This window comes from Chlamydotis macqueenii, chromosome 5 (genome assembly GCF_036417535.1).
Source record: "Chlamydotis macqueenii isolate bChlMac1 chromosome 5, bChlMac1.mat, whole genome shotgun sequence".
In the NCBI taxonomy this organism is placed as follows: domain Eukaryota; kingdom Metazoa; phylum Chordata; class Aves; order Otidiformes; family Otididae; genus Chlamydotis; species Chlamydotis macqueenii.
In genome coordinates, this window is record NC_141560.1 from 3116221 (window position 1) to 3134504 (window position 18284).

An 18284-nucleotide genomic window follows, 5' to 3' on the forward strand; every position below is an offset into this window, starting at 1 on the left:
CTAATTCCATGGAAGAAAAATTGTTGCAGCACTGGAGCGAACAAACCATTTGTGATGTCTCTTTGAAAATACAAGTTTGAATAATATTTCAAACTAAAGCTGCACTGAGGTACTTGGTTTTTTTTTTTTTTTAGTCGAAACTGGCTTTGACATCTTATGGTAGCGCGAGCCGGCCGCTTAAAATTTTGGTTAGATGGTTTGTATGGTTTGGGAAGGACCTTTCACATGTACCAGGCTTAGACAGCGATGGCAATAAAACTGATTCTTGTTTTGCAGAAAGAACGTAGGCTGGGTTTGACGAATGATGTTTAAATTCAGTTCTTTGTAACTTTTTTTTCCTGTATTTGCGTAAAATGCATGCGAATCGTGTTTCAGCTACAGATGGACTCCTCCCCTCCTCCACCTACGCTGTATTTCAAATCTTAGCAGCTGAAGGGATCAACAGCGGTGGGTTTATGCTGGAGTGGGAAGCCTAATTCAGAATTGTATGAGTTCTGAAATGAAAGAGCCTTCTTGAGAAGGAAACAAATCCAGACAAGGTTCGCTCAAAGCACTACAGAGTAATAGTGCAAAACTCTTGCCATCGGACTGTCTGTCTTGCCTGTCCCCGTGCTCTTTCCCTCCATCTCTCCTCTTGGGAGCACTGAGGACTTGGTAGCTCTCTGGCTTGGCTCTCAGTCTGAATCCGTGGAGTTTTCTGGGAAAGTGTAGTTCCCTGGCAGTTCCTCCCCACCAGGAACAAAGAGTGTGTACAACCAAGTACAAGGTCAAAATTAATTTGAAGGCTTCTTCGCTTTAAAGAAGAGGCAGTCTCTCTCCTGCAGCTCTTACCTCATTGTTTGCATCAGCTGAAGTTCTTGGTTTGACCTGAACAGCATCACCTTTGGCTCTTCTCTGAATTTTATTTGTGGCTAACACCACACTGTGCACCCTTGGGTCAGTTTTTCTCAACCCTGCTGAACTCCTTATCTTGCCGTGGGCTTTATCAACTTCGGTAACTTTCTAGAATAAGAGGTTCTACCTCAGTCTGCCCTTTCCCCTCACTTTTCCATATTTGGGTCTTTAAAACTTTCCATTTAGCACTGCCTGTAGACGTTTTCTTAACTGCAAGGCAGATCCAGAAAGCCAGCTCTTGGGTATGCATCTCATGTTTAATTCTTTAATCTGTGCAGGGAATAAATAAATTACCTTTATCTGGTGAGGTACTTGAGCGTATACATATCCCCAGCGTAGCATTTCTTGTATTTGACCTTGACTACTTGCCTACAGAAGTAGTTTTTTGGTTCCCTCCCCCCGTCGTGTGACTGGTACTTTCTCAGAAAGATTGTGTGTCTGAATCTTCCTTTAAACTCCTTGCCACGTGGGATGGTTACTCCTCTCTGAGTGGTTGCCGTATCAAGGCTATCGACTGAAGGGAAAGGGGTTTTCAAAGTAGACTTCTTCCTGACCCGTGGAAACGGCCTCCTGTGTCCCTGTGATTTCAGCCACAGGCAAGTTTCCATTGGGCCACAGCGTGTATTTGTCTTGCCGTTGCGGTTTCTTCTGTCCGAAAAAGGAAAAATCCGAGTAGGCCGAGCGTTGGTTTTGGGTGGCCTGAATTCTCTTGATCTTCTGCATCAATGGGGCGAGAGCCTGGAGCCACCAGAGATGCTGGGCACCAAGAAACGGGCGAGCTGTGATCCACAGCCATGCTGGTGGAGTAGCAGATCTGGTTTCTTAGACGACTGGATAGTGCTTCAAGGGTAAGTAGCCATTTCCTCCTCTTCCTCCTCCTCTGCCCGTCTCCTTGTTGAGTATTTGGGAAGGATATGAAGGCTGGTCTTACACAGAGCTTTTTTTTATTACTAATTTTTTTTTACTTCAACAGGACTTTGTTAACAAACAGTCCATCTTAGGCTAGAGCTTCTGCCTGTGGCCGAACTTCCCAGAGGTTTTGAGTTGCTGAAGGATCTGCTGTGAGTGGTGATATGAGAACGCAAGAGCTGATCAGTGAAATCCTACGCGGAGATGAAAAATGGCAAAATGTTTCCGAAATGTCTCTTGTTTGGGGAGAAGGAGCCACGTGTGATTTCTGCTGTGCTTTATTTTTAAATAGAGCAGTTTGTAGTCAGTTTGTGTGTGGTAGATGTTGTCATCACAGATTTTTACAGGAATTGTCTGTCTTGCTGCGTCAGTTGTCAGAGCCCTAGATGAGGATGATCCATCCCCTTCCAGATCCATCCAGGCTACAGCCAGTTGTCAGCCCAGCCAGGAGCGGAGGGATCGCTGAAGCCGACCAGGGACCCCTCCTAAGTTTTTCTTGGAGGTTTCTGCGTGTTTTCTTAAGCGTGAGAGACAGCAAGAACAAACCCCGCCAGCAGCTGTCGGCCCCCCGGGGGAGCGTTGTTTGTTTTGATGCTCTGCTGAAGTTCTGCGGCGACGACGAGAACTCAAACCACCGTGGGGTGGTGTAGCGAGACCTCGCTGGGCTGGAGCACAGCACCCGTCAGAGGCAGAACGAAGAGGTCTTTTTTAATTGTTATTTTTCCAAGGCATGCTGACTGAAGTCCCTCAGCTTGTCCACGATAACCTGATGTCCTACAGTCGCTTCTGAAAACATCTCATTTTGTCTTCTGCATGCCCAGGAAATCAAGAACCCAGCTGTAGCCTGCTACAGGGGTCTCAGCTTCTGGTGAGATTTGGGCTCAATCTGGCTGCCTGGGGAGCATGCAGATGGGGGTCCCCTGCCTCAGCGGGAGCTCAAGGAGATCTACTCCATTCTGGCTGTATATATATAATTTTTTTTTCCTTATTTTTTTTAAAGGGCTTTGGAGCAGCTCTCTCCTCACTGGAGAGTTGTGGAAAAGTTGCATAGCCAAAGAGAGAGGAAGTGAAAGGAGCCAGCTGGCCACGTGGTGGCAACACAGAGATGCTACTACGTACAGATTGCTTGGACCTGTGTGGCCCCTGGATGAAACATTACTTCTACAAAGAGACCTGAAGTTGTTTCAGAGCTGGGGGGATCTGCTCCTCTGTCGGCAGACGGCTCGCAGCACCCTTGGGAACACGTCTCCAGCGCTGTGACATGTCTCGTCGCTGGCTAGAGCACATTGTCTTCAATGGCAGATTCTGCCCAAGCAAGCTTGTCCTCAGAAGCTGTTGCCATTTGCCCTGCCTGGATTTCCTCTGCCCCTTCCTCCCTTTTTTGCTGCATATTGTGCTTGGCTGAGAAGATGGTGGAAAAGCATAGAATCTTTAAGGTTGGAAGAGACCTCCAAGATCACCAAGTCCAACCATCAACCGAACACCAAACTATGTCCTGGAGCGCCACATCTACACGTTCTGTGAACACCTCTGGGGATGGTGACTCCATCGCTGCCCTGGGCAGCCTGTTCCAGTGCCTGACCACTCTTCCAGTAAAGAAGTGCTTCCTAACGTCCAACGTAAACCTCCCCTGATGCGACTTGAGGCCATTTCCTCTCGTCCTAAGGAGAAGGAAGCCTGGGAACGTGACTGGGGACAGTGAAGGTGACTGGTGCTGTAGCTGGATTCCTGACTTCGTGGGGCAGGTGATGGGGGAACACCGGGGCAGGAGCAGCGTTTCGAGCCTGTCCATGTTGGAAGAAAGGCTCTCTGAACTTGATGGAGCATCCGTGCTTCGGTTGCTTGCCGGAGCAAGGGGCTGCCTGCAAAGCCCCACTGTGGTCCTCCCAAAGGCGCCAAGTCCACCCAGGCCACGAGATAACTGAAACAGCAGCAAACTGCTGAGTGGTAGACTTCTAGCCTTGTTTTAACTATATTTTATTATTAAATAACACTGTTGAGCCTGCAACTCCGCACCAGCACGGATGTTTAATACTGCTATGGAGAGAGCCGGGCCCGTCTGTGCGTGCTCCTCGCCGGGGCCGCGCGGGGCTCGGAGGGGAGGAAAGGCTCTGGAACGGGCAGGTGGTGAGCTGAGCCCCAGGGCTCCTGCCTGCTCTGCAGCTGCCTCGTGACTGAGGATAATAAAAAAAAATAATATTTGTCTTTAGGGCAGTAGATGTCAGGATTTTTTTCCCCTCTGCTTGCCGCAATGCCGTAAGCCGACTCTGCCCCGTGCGTGTCCCAGCGGGATCTGTGCCGGAGCCGCCGGCGAGGCAGGGTATGGTCCACGGGGCTGCCCACCTTCCAAGCGGAATCCCACCGCTGAAAATACCACAGAAAATGCACGCAGGGTTTAAATTGCCAAGTAAATGGCTGATTAGTCATCATTCCCATATTCCCTTATTCCCTTTGCCGTCCCTCCTCAATCCCTTCAATCCCGACGCGTATTTCTATCGACCAGGCCCTTCCCCTGCCTGGTTTTTTTTCTGGCTGGATTTGCAAGAAGTGGTTTATTCACAAATCTCTCCAGAATTGGCCTCTTAGATTAACAGTGACGCGGGTGTCGGTGGAAGGAAAGCTGATTTTTGACAAACGTGGCACGGGAATGAGAACAGATGGGGACTTTGAATTGGATATTGCTAAATGTTGTCCTCCTGCAAATCAGCTTGGTTTTCCCTATTAGCATAAGAAGCAGGGAAAAGGATTTAATTTCTCTAAACACTTCCCCTTAATGATCTACCTCTTCAGCTTAGAGATTTACGTTGCTGCTTATCAGCAAAGCAGCTGAATTCCTTCCACCGAGAATCGACTGCGATTTCGAGTTTATTTCTGGCACTTCTCCCTCCTTGGGGTGAGAGCTGTGCTTGGGAGAGGTGGTTGCTGTTTTTAAATGGTACCAGTTCAGGGGTTTTTATGTTTTTAGGTTGATGTAATGGAGTGATTTATTGAGATTATTTTTTATGATTGTTTTTTGAAGGGTCAGGAGGAGGCACCAGCTCATCCTGGAGATGCTTTAGGCTCTTTGCCCCGTCTGGCAGCGCTGCTGGCTCTCCCGCGCCCTGATGCCTCCGCCCTGGTGAGTCGCGCTTGACTTGCGCTCTGTTTTCTCCTCAGCCTGGGGGATTTACAGCCTGGCTGGGCAAGATCCAAAATCCCAGCAGGGATTTACTCCTGGCTGTGGGTGCATAGTAGGGCTGAAGCCGGCGGCAAACATCTCCATCGGGGAAGGATGCGATGCTCAGCGACTCGTCGCTCTTCCTTCGTGGTACCCATTTTCCCTTCCATCACAGCTCAAAAACGCGGTCCTAAGGGCGAGCGGGTATCCCGAGATCCGCACGTTGCCTCCGCGCGCTCAGACGCTAACCTCACTGCACCCACGGCACCCAGGGGTGGTTCCACTCATGGATGGGCTGCAACTGCAGGCGAGGAGCGAGGGGCTGTGAGGTGGGATGAGGGGGGCTCTGGGATTTATCGGCCGCCTAGGCGGGCGGCTGGGAGGAAGATGGAGCTGGGGCTTTGCCAAGGCTGCTCGCCGCCGGGAGCTCTGCTGGGTTTTTTGGCAGGCTGTTGGCAGAGGCTGGAGCTAGCGCGTCGTGGGCGCTCCTGGGCTTGGTGCTCTCTCCAGCCCAACGGTTGGCAAACACCATTTGCCTTTCTGCTTCCAGCTCTGACCTTCTCCCATCTCCTCCTACCCAAGGCCAGAGAGATGCTGCTCTGTGGATGCCAGGTACAGGCGTTGGGTTTACTGGTGACACTGGGGACGGCAGAAATGACCCTGTTTAACTTCTCCACGAGGACCCTGGAGTCCTGAGGGAACAGGGTCTCATGTTGTTTCGCTCTCCCCTTCAGAGGGGTGGAGTTGCAGGGAGGCTTTTTAACAGCTGTTTAATTATCCCCTCTGCCGCTTGTAGGTCTGAGCACGGATGGGAACACGGCATCCCCTCACCGATCCCTCAAAGGAAACCACTCGGGTCAGCGGCGCGGCAGGGATGGCGTGAGCAGCTGAGGACTTGCGCGTGGGGACCCCTGGGGATCCCCCCTGCCCCAAGGGGCTGCAAGCAGGGAGCACCCAGGGGCTCAGCCTTCCCAGGACAGATGCTGCCTTCCCTTCTAGGCCTGGGGCTAAAAGCTAGAAGCCTTGATTTTTATTTTTTTTTTTTTTCCCCACTCCTCTGTTTCGCCAAAGCCGCAGAGCTCTGATTCATCATTTTGGTTACGCTGTCTTTAGCGTTGTCCATTAATTTGGAAACACTGTCATCTTCTGCAACGGATTAGGTACCACAGCGTCTCCTTCTATGTTAGCCTGCCTTACCATGCCCGAGTCGCTGGATAAATGGAGACTGAAGCAAATCTTCTGCAGCCAACGGCCTGGTAGGCACTTTAATTTCTTGTGCTGTGGGCTGCCGTGAGCATAGAAAGCACGCTGGGGATGTGAAGAGCTGGGAGGGAGCAGAAATTTTCCCCACCTGGCTGTTGCCAGGGCTTGGTGTAAGCCCTTGACATCTCATAAAGTCGTTGAAGTTGGAAAAGACCTTGAAGATCATCAAGTCCAACCGTAAGATCGTCTCCTGTCCTGCCTTCCCATGGCGGGGCTGTCGGGGACTCGGTGCCTCGTCCCTGGCTGAGTTGTGGATAAAGGTTTCCTCCGTGCTTTGGTCTCCTGCTCCCCGAGCTGTCGCAGAGCATGGGACGGTGCTGCCTGTGAAGAGCCCGCTCCCTCGAACCCGTGCCTTCCTCCGTGCCAGAGCGGGCAGCGTCCGCTTTGGCAGCACCCCCAGGCACCCAGCCCCGTGAGAGTTGCTCCCTTCCCAGGGGAAGGCAGCTCTTTTTCCTGTGAAATACCGAGTTTTGGTGGCTCCAGAAAACAGCTGGGCAGCAAGTCCCAGTTTGGAGGCTGGGGTGCGTCGGCAGCAAATTCCCCGCTGGAGCTCAGCCGGCTGTGACCACAGGCTGGAGCCGGGGGCTGCTGATCCCACCGGACCTGTTCACAGCTGCCGAGAGCGACTCGAGGGATCCCTCGGTGTTAGATGAGACCTTCTGAATGGAATTTCTTCTCCATTGCGTGCCACCCAGCCAGCGGTAATGGGAAGGGGTCCAGGCACAGACTAATCGTCTTGATGCCCAGGGCTGCGTGCGTGCGTGCTTGCACAGGCCCGAGTCACAGCTTTGCATGAGGATGGGTTTTCCGCGGGCCTGGGGGCACGGAGGCTTCGCTTTGCTATTGCCTAAGAGCCCTCGCAGAGCTCTGGGCCCCGTCATTCTCCTCTGAAGGCAAAAAGCCTGGCTCCAGAGGGCTGAGGTCTCTAACAGCAGCTTGTCTCCAGCGATGGCCACGCTGTCCCTAGGGCTGATCTTGACGCCCGGCGATCTTCCCAGGCTCTCGGTTGCAGACTGCTGTCGGAGACGTTCAGAGGCAGGTAAGTAAGGCTGGAGAGCTGAAATCCAACCTTTTGTTTCTTGTATTTTCAGCTTTACTTGTGTGTGCTGGTGGCACCGGCCATGCAATGGGGAATTGCCTTCAAAAATCATAGAATCACAGAATCTTTTGGGTGGGAAGGGACCTCTAAAGCCCACCCAGTCCAACCCCCCTGCCAGGAGCAGGGACATCTCCAACCAGATCAGGTTGCTCAGAGCCCCGGCCAACCTGGCCTGGAATGTTTCCAGGGATGGGGCATCCACCACCTCTCTGGGCAACCTGGGCCAGGGTTCCACCACCCGCAGCGTAAAAAATTTCTTCCTTATATCTAATCTAAACCTACATTCTTCCAGTTTAAAGCCATCACCCCTTGTCCTGTCACTCCATGCCCTCATCAAAAGTCCCTCCCCATCTTTCCTGCAGCCCCCTTTAGGCACTGGGAGGCCGCTCTAAGGTCTCCCCGGAGCCTCCTCTTCTCCAGGCTGAACAGCCCCAGCTCTCTCAGCCTGGCCTCACAGGTGAGGTGCTCTATCCCACTGTCCGTGTCACAAACAAAGATGTTAAACAGGACTGGAAGAAGTCTTCTCTGAACTGCCATAGTCCTATCTTTTGCCTTCCACCTTGCTCAGACCATCCTGGAGGGCATCCTGCTGTCCCACAGAAGGATGCTCCCCACTCTCCCCACTCATCAGGATTTCCGAAGCAGCCTGTTGCAACATGCAGGTAAATAGCGAAACGGGAAGCATGCCTCCTGGGATGCAGAGAGACGTGCCAATAAATCCACGGGCGATGGATCCACCTGGCTGGATCGGGGAGAGCACGCGACTGTTGGCTCGGCTTGGTTCTTCGGCAGGGTGTTTCGGAGAAAAGCCAGCCTGCAAGATTAAAGGTTTAGTCAACGATGGCACAGATGTCTCGGACATCCGAGATGGTTCATCCAAGCTGGGGTTGCGGAGGTTCCCGGAGACAACTGGGAAGCGGTAGATGATCTTTCGTCTCTCACCCGGTGCCTGATTTAGTCACAAAAGGCACTCACGCGTCTTTGGAGCCATAAATCAGTCTAATGGCTCGGTTTTAATCGGAGATGGCAGGCCCCGTGTGCCGAGATGTGTCTGCTTTTCTGTTCTAATCACTTAATTGTATTGGATTTTCTGGAAGGAGAAAGAGTCCCTTTTTATGAACTCCTCCTCCAAGATTGAAATACGGAGTTTAATTATCTCCCCTTTCATTTATTTATTTAACCGCCATGGGCTTGCGATCCTTAGCAGGTGCTTCTGTGAAGCTGCTCTCCCTCGACGAGATGCTAAACTGAGAAGCTTCCAGGGACCGTGACTCATCTGTGGTGTGAGATCCTTGCTCCGCTTCGCCGAGAGCGGAGGAGACGCGATTACTCACGGCCGCGCTGGCAGGCGGCAGCGAGCTTAGAAGCTACGCAGGCAGCACAGGCGCGAGCCAGAGCGTGGCTGCACGGTGAATTATTGATAAGGGAATAATAGCAACGGGAGGTAATCCCGCTTGCAGAGTAGGGGGAGTGAATCTTCTCTGCTGTACAGGGAATAAGTCTCCCGCTTAGAAGAACTCTTCCCAGGCAGGGGAATAACAGCAGCAGCAGGTTCTGCTTGAACGGAGAGCAGAGAAAGAGGCCCTGGGAACTCCATGCAGCATTGCAGGGAAGGGATCTGGCTGCGAGAGAGACTGTTTTACTCACAGACCTCTTCATTTAGGAACCTCGATACGCTTGGCCAGGAGCTGCGGGTCTTCCAGGTGAAAGAGCTCATAGAATCACAGAGCCGGGCTAATTCCTTGCTGCACCTTGCCGTTGCACTCCATAGCTGGGTTGGAAGACTGCAGCTGAACTGAAACTGGTGGAGAAGTTTTGGGGGTGTGTTTTTGTTGTTTTTTTTTTTTGTTGGTTGGTTTCTTGTTTGTTTGGGTTTTTTTAAGTCTTAGGCTCCCATGTGAGAGACAGTTACTGCTTCTGAGCTTCTCGTTGCCATCGACGCTGGCTTTGCGGGAGCTGAGGGATTGCTTCAGATGCACCGTGCCAACGCAACCGTCTGAAAGGGCGTTGGGCACTGAGAGCGCTGGCCAGGTGGCCAACACACGCTTCTAGTATGTGTATGCTGAGTATTTGGTCACAAATAATAGAATGGTGTCAAAATATCCCGACTGTGATCTTCATCCTTCGTCATCATCCATGCTCATTGCCACCTTGCAAACGCAATGGGTGGAGAACAAGGCCTTGTATAAAAGGACAACCAGGAGGTACTGGAAGGGCAAAACTTTTGGTTGGTCCCATCCCAGACCGGTGCGGTGCATGCAGTGTCCTCCCTTCCCAGTCCCAAGAGCTGCCCCGCAACCGGGTGGGTGGCTGATGCTCAGCTCCCGATGATGACTGCAGCAGAAGATTGCCACAAAACCAGTGCGTTCCCAGTTTCCCATGGTTTGGAGACAGCTGGGATTTAAGTCAACCACAGAGGGTCATGTTTTCAAGCTTGGGTGTGTTCGCAGGTGAGAAATCTGGGCTTTGCATGGATCAAATAATTTTATTTCCAATACCCCTGCTGCAGACCTTCAACGCTAGGGACTGGGAGGGCCCCTCGGGCTCTGCGGCCAACGCTGGGTTTTCTCAGGTCTTTGGCTGGGTGTCGTCCGGGGCACCGTCTGTCGCCGTGCGTGGCTGGAAGGGGCGCTGGGGAAGTTTCCCAGTCGCAGGAGTTGACATTTTGGGGGTTGCGGCTTGGCTACACCACCGCGGAGAGCCACATCTGGACCGAATTTCTGGGAACCCATAGAGCTGAGCTCTGTGTTCTCACTCAATTACAGTGGGACACTTGTCAGCAATTTCTTGTTTTTATTTCCTGCGACTTTCCAAACTCGGTTGTTTTTTTTTTAAAAAAAAAAAAAAAAAAAAAAAAAAACAGAGGGAGAAAAAGAAAACAACAAATCTCCCAAGCATGTGACACGGGTCTGAAGTGCACCAAGAATGAATTTGTTTTTTTCTGGGTGGGAATGACTACGCTTCTGCTGTAGTGGTGTGTGTGCAGGGAGAGAAGGCTTCCAAGAGAGGCGGTCGATGCCCCATCCCTGTCAGTGTTTACGAGGCGTTTGGACAATGTTCTCAATAATTTGCTTGACCTTTTGGTCAGCCCTGAAGTGATCAGGCAGTTGGACAAGATGATGGCTGTGGGTCCCTTCCAACTTGAAATAGTCTCTTCCATTCCATCCCTGCTGCGGAGAAGAGATGCTCAGTGACCTCTTTGTGGGGCAGAACCCAGGAGCACCTTCAGCCCTTTCAGGGCGAAAGCGGTGGCAGCGTGATGCGGAATCTCCGCTCTGGTACCCTGGTCCCCGCCTGTGCTCTGCATCACCCTCTTGGTATGGGCACCAGAGATGGCCCGATCCTTTAGCCAGACCTGTGCAACACAAAACCAAGGTGGTCTTCCAGTAATCTCTGCCTAAAAGCCCATAATTAGCTCTGATACGTTGAGATGGGAACTTTAAATGCATTCAACGGCAGGTGTAAAAGAAGAATAGGCCAGGTCGGCCGGGGCTCTGAGCAACCTGATCTGGTTGGAGATGTCCCTGCTCCTTGCAGGTGGGTTGGACTGGATGGGCTTTGAAGGTCCCTTCCCACCCAAACCATTCTGTGATTTTTGTGAATACTCAAGAGTTGCTGACATCAGCAGTTTTCACTGCCCTGATGTACGTAAGAGCTTTTAAATATTTATGTTTGTTATTAACACCGTCAACATGAACACATCCATTTAAAACAGACTAGTGCTGAATTGCTTTTTTTTTTTTTATTATTATTTATTGGACCAAAGTGATAATAGTTGGCCATTTCCTTGTTTGGGACAGCAAATGTAGAACCACCTGAGCTTGTCACCCTCTGTCTCTCATCCTGCGTTCTTCATTTCGTCACCTTCTCCAAAAAGAGATCTGCTCATAGTGCGTAGCATTAACAGGCCTCATAAAATCATAGAAGGGTTTGGGTGGGAAGGGACCATCAAAGCCCACCCAGTCCAACCCCCCTGCACAGAGCAGGGACGTCTCCAACCAGATCAGGTTGCTCAGAGCCCCGGCCAACCTGGCCTGGAATGTTTCCAGGGATGGGGCATCCACCACCTCTCTGGGCAACCTGGGCCAGGGTTCCACCACCCTCAGCGTAAAAATTTTTTTCCTAATATCCAATCTAAATCTATCTCCTTTTATTTTGAAACCATTACCCCTCATCCTGTCACAACAGGCCCTGCTGAAGTTCCTCTCCATCTTTCCTGTAGGCCCTGTTGAGGTAGTGAAGACCATAAATGTCACATTAAGGTCTGTGTTGGACCTTAATTTCCCCCCAAACTCAACACCTGTTGACGCACTCTGTTGGAACAAGCGCTGCAGAGTCATCGTATCCGGCTTTTGCCAGCACGTTATCGTTGTGCGTGGGCATTGGATCAAACCCCGTTAATCGACGCAAGATCACCATCGCTTGGCTCCAACGGAGAGAAAAATCCCTCCTGGCCCGAAAACCTTGGCAGCAGGTTGGCAGAGCAAGCAGCCGGGCAACTTTCAGCCCTCCTCCTGTGCGGAGGCTTGGCTCCGATGCCGGCAGGCTGTCACCGGAAAGATTTTGCCCGCTTGGCAGTGTCAGCCAAAACGTCAATACGCCCTGATTTCTCGGGCTTTTTCTAAGCATTTGGAGTGAATGTGCCTTCTGCTGAAATCTCTCGCCCATGTTTTCTGTGTCTGTACAGAATGAGCATCTTCAGCGCAGACCTGGGTCGGGGATCTCGTTCCTCGGGAAGGCTGGCAGGAGGGCAGGCTACCCAAAATGTTTCCCAGCCGCTCCGAGCAGGTACCAGGAGCGTTTTCCTCTACCTGGGAGGACAGTTGAGACCAGACCTTGCTGCCAAGAAAGGTTTCATCTGCTGCTGTAAGAAGATCATTTGGGTGTTTTCCTTCAGGTGATGCTACTCAAGGCCATCGTAGGTTGGTCAAAGCAAGATTCTGTGTCCTACCTCTGCATGTCAATATCTTTTCTCAGGCAATAAGAGATGCAGCAATGGGATGTGAGACCCCATGCTCAGAGCATGGCCGTGCATGAGGTCTGTGGTGTCCCTTCTCCTGGTCTGGAGGAGCTGCACTGGGAACCTTACGCTTAAAGCCTACTGGTAGAGCTATCATTTAGAGTCACAGGATGGTTTGGGTTGGAAGGGACCTTCAAAGGTCTTCTAGTCCAACCGCCCTGCAAGAAGCAGGGACATCTCCAACCGGATCAGGTTGCTCAGAGCCCCGTCCAACCTGGCCTGCAACATTACCAGGCATGGGGCATCCACCACCTTTCTGGGCAACCTGTGCCAGTGTTCCATCACCCTCAGAATATTTTTTTTTAATTATTATTTGTGAATAATGATTTTATGATTTTCTGATTTTATGAATATTTTGGCTCTTGCAGTATCCTGCCCAACAAATTCCACTATTTGGTGATGGGTGTCTCCTTCAGTCTGTTTTGAATTGGACGCCTGGTAACTCCTCCAAGTTCTTACCTTGTGAGGAACCCCAAGTCACTTCTCCGCTCCCCTGGTGTCCCCTCGCTGGTCTCTGCCGTGTGCTCGCCCTGGTCTTTGCAGTGTCTCCTGCCTGCACACCTCCCCGCCTTGGCCATTTCCAAACTGCAGGCGGGCTGATTCGCCCTCCACCCCCTCTCCCAACTCGTCGAGAGACATCTGCCAAAGAAAATCCAGGCTCTCCTGCAATATTTATCACGCAGGAAGGTGCAGCAGCTGTTGCCTCCTCTGAAGCTCCCCAGGACCAGCATCCAGCTGCTTTTCCAGGTCACAGAACAGAAGGTGACACCAGCACCTCCGAGAGCCGCCCTGCATCCCGGGGTTGTCCTGCCACACAAAAAAGCGGTGCGAAAAAGTGTCGACGGAGGTAGACTTCTCTACTGTCATTTAGTTTTTTCTTCATCTGCCTTACAAAGATCGCCACCCAAGCCCCTCACCAATTCTGGGGTTTGGAGCTTCCCTTGTTGTCTCTCCTGCTTGTGTTTTCTGCGCAAGACCTGCTCTTCACTGCTCGTATGGCTCTGGGGAGCGTGAGCTGTGAGAATTTGGATGAAACCCACCCTCAGATCTCTCACTGATGGCTCTATTTGTCATTTCCCTTACATTTGTGGTAGTCAATACTTCTGATCTTCTCCTCGCCTCATCAGAGCTTGCCCCTTGTACTCTATCTCCGGAGTGAATTTGTTCTGTCACCTGCTCTCTCCTAGCTCTTGCCATGGAATTATTTTCTTCAACGCTGGGGAGGAAGCACCTGACAAGAATCCTTTGCCATCTTGGGTACCTGCAGACCGTGTCTGAGCCATCTCTTCATCAGTAAACCCAAAAAAAAGCCCCATCAAGCGGAGCTTCTGGAGCTTTGTTTTGTCAGGAGCGTTTTCCCGCTTGCAAGTGCTGCAGTTGCTGACTCCCCAAATTCACCCAAACGCTCCCGCGTCCACCACGGGGATGAATGGGGTGCCCCATGGGTATGGCCAGGACCCCGTGATGGGGTGGGGCTCTGATGGCGTGCTCACCGCTTTGCATCCAACTGGTTGAGCACCCAAGGGTGTTGCTATTTTTGGTGCTGACTGGTTGCGTCTCAGGTTTTGCCCTCTCCCATTTCATGGAATTATAGAATAATTAAGGTTGGAAGAGACCTCCAAGATCATCAAGTCCAACCATCAACCCAACACCACCGTGCCTACTGAACCATGTCCTGGAGTGCCACATCTACATGTTCTTTGAGCACCTCCAGGGATGGTGACTCCACCACTGCCCTGGGCAGCCTGTTCCAGTGCCTGACCACTCTCCCAGTAAAGAAGTGTTTCCTGATATCCAACCTAAACCTTCCCTGCCGCAACTTGGGGCCATTTCCTCTCCTCTACGGCCATTTCCATCTTGCCAGTCTGAGATGTTTCATTCAGTCTCGGGGCTGCTCTGGATTGCAAATCCCCCTCCAAGGCTCCAGTCCTGGCTCATGGGTCACGGTACGACTCATGGCCCCAGGGACGAGAGGTTCGGACACGGCGCAGGAGGAGTCACGGCACAGGGAGAGGGGAGCGGTGAACGCGTCTGGAAACGTAACACCCTGCTTTTAGCTGACAGACCACGGCCACGATTTGAGCTGTGTGATGCACGATGGATCCTCTTTTTCCCCTCCCCCCCCCTTTTTCCCCCCCTTCCCCCCCTTCCCTCCCCCCTTTTCCCCCCTCTCCGCCTTCTCCCCCCTCTCCCCCTTCTCCCCCTCTCCCCTTTCTCCCCCCTCTGCCCCCTTTCTCCCCCCTTTCTCCCCTTTCTCCCCCCTTTCTCCCCTTGCTCCCCCCTTTCTCCCCTTTCTCCCCCCTTTCTCCCCTTTCTCCCCCCTTTCTCCCCTTTTCCTCTCTTTCTCCCCTTTTTGTCCTTTTCCCCCCTTTTGTCTCCCCTTTTTTCTCCTCTTTTACTCCCCTTTTTTCTCCTTTTTTTCCTTCCTTTTTCCATTTTTCACCCTTCTCCCCCCTTTTCTCCCTTTCCCCCTCCTTTCCTTCTTTTCTCCCTTTTTCCTTTTTCCCTTTTTTCCCTCTTTTTCTTTTTTCCCTCTTTTCCCTTTTTTCCTTTTTTTTTTTCTTTTTTTTTTTACTTTTTTCCTCTTTTTTCGTTTTTTCCCCTTTTCCCCCCTAATTTTAATTTGTATTTATCTGCAGCATCAACCTCTACCCTTGTTTCTTGTCTGTGCCCCCGTGTGCGGGGCCCTAGGAGCCTAAGACAGCTCTCCAGTCCACAGAGAGGCAGAACCAGGCTGGGGGGGCAGGAGATGTCCCAGCCCGCGCTCAGGCTGGGGGAACCCCTGCTGCTCCCGGCGTGGGGAGCTCTCGCCGCTCGGCGTGGGGCAGCCGGCGGGGGGCATGCGGCTGCATGCGGCGACACCGGGGTGCCGTGCGCCCTCTCTAAAGTTATTCATAAAATTCACAAACGCCTGGAGATCGATGCCGGCGCCAGCTTGGCTCATCAATACTTCAGGGCTCCCTCCTCGGCGCGCTCTTTGAAGGGATTATTTCGATACGAACACCGCTCCGAGGACGCGTGTAATGAGGGGTCAGGCCGGATCTGACGTGATTCCTGTTCGCAAATAACGCGTCGGCAGCCGTGCCCCATCCTCGCGGGTCTGGCAGAAGGTTCCTTTGGAGCTTCCCAGCTCCCGGACACCCGCGGTGCATCCCGACCTCACGCAGCGTCAGCTGCTGTGACCGGAGGAAAGCCGTGCGCTGAGGACAACAACTCTCTCCTGGGGTGGTGGGGCCAGCGAAGCCCCCAGGCCGCTTCCCCTCCGTAGGCAATTGCCCGTTTCCTAATGGATGGGAAGCTCCTGGGAAAGGTGAGGATGAACATTTCTGTTTCAGCCATCGGACTGGGATGGCAACGGCGGTTTGATTGGGTTGATCTCTTTGGAAACCCTCAGTGCTGAGAAGGTCCCTCTTCCTCCAGCTGCTCCCACAGAGGATGGACCCACCCCGCTGCCGAACCGCGGCTTGGCCCGAGCCGTGGCACCGTAATTTCGCAGAAATGGTGATGTCACTCCTTTATGATGGTTTGGGGAAAAGACGGCAGCTCACTGAGATCTGATCGTGGGTACTCCACGGCGTGACGGGGAAGCGTGGCCCGGCCTCGGTGCAGGCGATGGGGCGCGAGCTGGCGCGTGGGAGTCGCAGGGAGCCGAGATCAAAGGCGCGGCCGCACCGAGCTTTCCCGACCAGATGTGGTTTTCGATAAAGGAACCGGGCGATTATTGCTCCGTAGCTCCACGGAGTGCAGGCAAATAATTATTAAACGATTATTAAATGCGAAGGCGTGAGGAAGAATCCACCCTGCGTGGCTCAGCCCCAGCACCGAGGGCGATGCGCCTTGATGTGCAGGAGAATTTGGATGGTCCAGCCCTCCTGAAGAGGGGCACCATGAACAGAAGAGCTGTTTCTGCTCCAGGGCATCCATTTATTTTGGGTAAGACTATCTTTGAGGAGATGCTTGCCCTCCCAGCATGCAGGGAGTCAACAAATCAGCCAAAATACCCTCGAGGAACTGGCCCTCGAGAGCTGGGGGCTATCTAAAGCCCATTTTGGGGGACTTTCTCATGAAGGATGGAGGTCAGCCCTCCTGGTGGGCTTATTTGAGCGTGGACCAGGGGCTCTTGTGGCCCTTTGGGACGAGACCCCTGGGGAGGAGATATCCTCCATGGAGGAGACCACGCAGCGGGTCCGCAGGATGAAACCCCCTCCAGCGCCGCAGGGCGGGGGAGCGCCGGCTTTGGGGTGGAGCGGCTGCCGGGACAGGCGAGGCGCAGGCGGCGAGAAGGCAGGGACAGGCAGAGCCGGCTGAGCTGCTTCCCACGCGCGCAAGCAGAGACGCCCTCCGCAGTGGCCGCAGGCTGGAGGCAACGATGAGGGGCCACGGTGGTTTCTCTTTCTCCGCCTTCGCCCCATGCCGATGAGAGCGGACGCTGGTGCTCGGTGGGTGTTTGCAGCTCCCCTCCAGCTCTTCTGCCACCACCATCTGCACCCCTCTCCCTTCCTCCTTGCTCTCCTGCCAAATTTAAGGAGAAAAGAGAGCCCACAGGCAGCCCTGTCCCCTGCTACCCACCCTCCCAAAGCCTTGGAGCCCTCCATCCCTCTAGCTTTGTCCCCGCTCCAAAGCTGTGAGGGGGTCCCGGGACAAAGGGAGGTGGCACTGCCACACTGGGTGACATCTGCCAGGAGGATGCTGAAGGCAGCAGCATCATGGTCCTCAGGGCTGATCCAGAGACGACGGCGTGGTGCGCTCTGCTCCGGCTCTGCTCGCCATCGGTCCCCGGCGTGGAGCTGCAGGGAAGGTGGCCGATGTTGGGGAATCACAGCTAACACGCTTCTCCCCAGCCTCTCTTCCTCCACATGGGCAAAATTAGCTCCTTTTCTTCCAAATGACAAAAAAATTAAAAAAAACCAGGGCAAAGTAAAGCAAACACCTTGGCCTTTGTTCGGGGAGACAAGGGCCACAGCCCGCTCAGATGGAATTTATTTTGTGCTCAGTAATTCAATCCGTTCGGGCTCAGGATGTGGCCGGGAGAGTTGAGCCAAAAAATGTGAGTTTAAAGCAACTAAATTTTATGCTGTGTATACAGTTAAGGTTGGGTTTGGCTGAGACAAGCAGTTTCCATGGTTTTTTGCAATTTCTGTTGTAGCAACGAGCTCCTTATGCAATGGGAGGGCTGGGAAGCGCGTGGTCCACCAGCGAGCCGTGGTCGGAGAGGGGCACGGGGGCAGGCCGGACGGGGGGACGGGGCTCAGCGCAAGGTGATTAATATGGGTCCAACTGTGCGACCCTCGCTGGGGACAGCATTTTTGGCCTGGGTGAGTGCATCCCTGCAGTCTGGCCTGGAAAGGGTTGGATGGTTTCCCCCAAGTCCATTTCTCCAAACAGCTCCGGTGCCAAGCGGGGCTGCTCCCGGTGTCGGGATGCGGCTGTGGAGCCGTGCTTTTCCTCGCCGAGGTGTCCTTCTCCCTGCCGTTCACATTTTTCAATGCCGCTTTAAAGCGAGGGCTGGAAAAGCTGAGCAACGCCGTGCTGTAGCCCAACAGCTGGACTGCAGATGTGCGGAGCAGCCCACGCCGGCCTGCGGCATCCCTGCGCGTCCCCATCCCCTGCGGCCTCGTCTGCCCTCCACGTGTGGGGGACACATCTTTGAGCAGGGCTTAATTAAATTATTAATGACAATCCTTAATTTTGCACAGCACCTCGCACCTCCATGTCCTTCCATGAGGCTGCAAAGCCGCTTTGCAGTCCGGTCTGCAATAAAAAGCGTAAGATTAAAACCAGACAAAAACTTGGTGATCTCAGAAATCACACACATCGTTTTTCCCCTTGACCAGGGAATTTTTATTTCAGCTTGCCAGCCTTCTCGGACCAGCCGTGCTCGTCCTCCGGCCGGGCTTTTGGCAGCGAGGGCTTCATGTGCTGCCCGGTGGGTGAGAGGCGGC

The 18284-nt window shown here is 53.0% G+C and overlaps 2 long non-coding RNA genes across 2 annotated transcripts; both read left to right on the forward strand.

The window, feature by feature from the left end:
• The first annotated feature begins 1501 nt into the window (after nt 1-1501).
• Nucleotides 1502-3712, forward strand: LOC147600428 (uncharacterized). Its single transcript, XR_015258709.1, has 3 exons — nt 1502-1742; nt 1868-2671; nt 2804-3712. It is a non-coding gene; the product is annotated as an uncharacterized LOC147600428 (long non-coding RNA).
• Nucleotides 3713-6030: 2318 nt separating this feature from the next.
• On the forward strand, nt 6031-12539 carry LOC147600429 (uncharacterized). The gene is made up of 3 exons (XR_015258694.1): nt 6031-7262; nt 11545-11796; nt 12010-12539. It is a non-coding gene; the product is annotated as an uncharacterized LOC147600429 (long non-coding RNA).
• Nucleotides 12540-18284: the final 5745 nt, after the last annotated feature.